The 2,588-nt window shown below is 42.0% G+C and overlaps 1 pseudogene; it reads right to left on the reverse strand.

The window, feature by feature from the left end:
- Positions 1 to 800: 800 nt before the first annotated feature.
- On the reverse strand, positions 801 to 2,211 carry LOC147638950 (uncharacterized; annotated as a pseudogene).
- Positions 2,212 to 2,588: the final 377 nt, after the last annotated feature.

A 2,588-nucleotide genomic window follows, 5' to 3' on the forward strand; every position in this document is an offset into this window, starting at 1 on the left:
TTGATTAAATACAAGAGATCTTGAGTTAGAGTCTAGTTGCATGTGTGCTTGTTAAACTAGTCAAGCTTTTAAACCATTTTCACCTAAATCACAGGCTAAACACAAGGTTAGTACACTACTAGCCATTGGGTGTACAGGGACTCTTGGCGACTCTTTTTCATCGTATAAAGGGTCGCTACTGGAGTCGCTGCAGTATGCCGTTTATACGACCCTGTTAGCGAATATTGTAGCGACGTTTTGCATCGCATAAGCGTTAATTTTAAAAAAAAAATTTAATCGTCGTATAAAGCAACGCAAAATGTCGCTTAAGCGATGACGATTGTGTCGCTTATGCGACGCCCGCGCAACGGGAAAAAACGGCTAGCCGATAAATTTATACCAACGGGATTATATATATACATACTGTTCTTATTAGCGTCTCTCTCTCTCTTTCTCTAGCTCTATCTAGTATTGCTCTCTCTCTTTGCCGCTTGCTTCCTTACAATTGGTGATTATACTCGATGCTGTCATTGTTTCTGCGGAGATTAGTCAAACGAACATGAATTATGGTAAATAGCGCTATCTACCTCTCTTTTATTGTTAATTTTTAAAATTGAAACTTTAAATTAAATGAAAATTAGACTCTATATACCTGTCACTCACACTCTCTCTCCTCGACACACATATATATATATCATACACACATCGTTTATTAGGAGCTCGTGAGGGGAGGGAGTCTCTTGGAAATTTTGAAGGTAGCCTACCATGAGCTCTCGAGTCTGTTGCCTGTTCAAATAGCGTCTAGTTCTCATGAAGCCCTTCTAGACTCGAGCAATACTATTTCCTGTTAGAGTTACAGTCATGGGCACTGCCCATTGTACCACATATGCACACACTTTTTCCCTGTCACTTTTTTTCTCTCCACACGACTGTCTGCTGGCTGGCACTGGTGGGGGCACTGGTGGTGTGCTACTCTGCTGCCCGCCGCTGACGCCTACTTTGCTGCCCGCTCTGCTGACGCCTACGTACAATACAAACATACGATATATTGAGATGTGAGTTCTTAAAAAGTACTTGATATTTAATCCGTAATGGCCATAAAAGATATACCTACGGGATGAACGGCCACTAGCTTGTGAATCAGGTGTCACCTGAGTACCAGGAGGTACATCAGGAGTAAGCCGCTGACTCTCGTGATGTGATGTACCTGGGATAGGAGTCCTAAGCAAACAAAGACATCAAAAGGATATATATATATATTAAGAATTCTATATATAAAAAAAGGATGACATTACTATTTTATCAATCGAGAAGCTTACCGATGTGCTGTAGTGTGTGCATGAGAAGAAGTCTCCACTCCTGCATGTGGCTGGGAGGATGTACCCTCTCCAGGTCGTACGGGCATACTGAATCTCCCAAGAATCTCGATGGCGCCGCTCAACGGGCATCATCCATCTCCACATAATCTGCCATGGCCTCTGACAGTGTATCTCCAGAAAGTCTAGTGCCTCGTAGCAAAGTCTTGATGATCGCCAGCTTCACTTTACGGGTGTGATCACTCATCGTATCTATATATTTAAAACAACTATATGTCAGACTAGAGATACATTGTTAGAGGAGAGCTCAATCTATCTAATCAGAAACATTGACTAAATAACTCCAAGCAAGATGCGTCCACATCTCGAAGTTTGCAAGAGTCATATATGGACTGTTGCAAAGAACATCGAAGAGTCATATATAGGATCCCATAATTTGGCCCATAGCAATGGCATCTATGTTCAAGAACATTATTTCTACTAGTAGCTACCCAAGTTTGCAACCCTCAAAACATTAAGAGACATTACTTAAGACCCAAGCATCAGAGCTTCTCCATGAATCATAACCTCTCTATCTTACTAACTCGCAATGTGGCCAATAGCACCCTTTCTCTCTATCTCTCTATGTCATATCAGCCCCTGATCTTTCTCTCTCCACCTATGCTGTAGAATGGTGATGGTTAGCTAGCAGTGTTTGGAGTTCCTTCCTCTCTCCCTCTCACACTATCACCCTTTGCCGCCACTGTAGTGATTGTAGTAGTGCACCTTGTCGATCGCCCATGGGTGACAAAAGTTAATTAGAGGCCATACAAGCTCCTCCTCCTTTCTTGGTCTGTAGTATTAAAACACACACATACTCCTCCTCTTTCCCCATCATGCGTGCGTTGGCGACTGTTCGTGCAGGGGCTGATGGCATTTGGTCATCCCTTTTTTTTTATCAAAGGTCCAAGAATTTTTAAAAAAAATTTTAATGAGCTTGGACCTTGGTCCCACACAAAGCTAAAATAAGGGTTATACCAACCATCCTCCAAGCACTATGATGCAAGCCTTCCCAAGTTTACCTCTATATACCTGGCTACTCCCTTCTCAAGTGTGCGTCCCCCTACAGTTAGCAACAATATTCTCAAATGTGACATTAAACATGTATGCCTAAAAAACTATATTTGTGCAAATGTCCATCAACATTAGTGGTGGGATCTTAGTAGCTCTTTCCAAGATATTCTCCACCATAATGAGCCTTGTGGAGGCATAAATTTTTGACAGCTTAACCTACCACTCCTACCATTTGTGTTT

This window comes from Cibotium barometz, chromosome 4 (assembly GCF_041138505.1).
Source record: "Cibotium barometz isolate CiBa-2024 chromosome 4, ASM4113850v1, whole genome shotgun sequence".
NCBI lineage: Eukaryota > Viridiplantae > Streptophyta > Polypodiopsida > Cyatheales > Cibotiaceae > Cibotium > Cibotium barometz.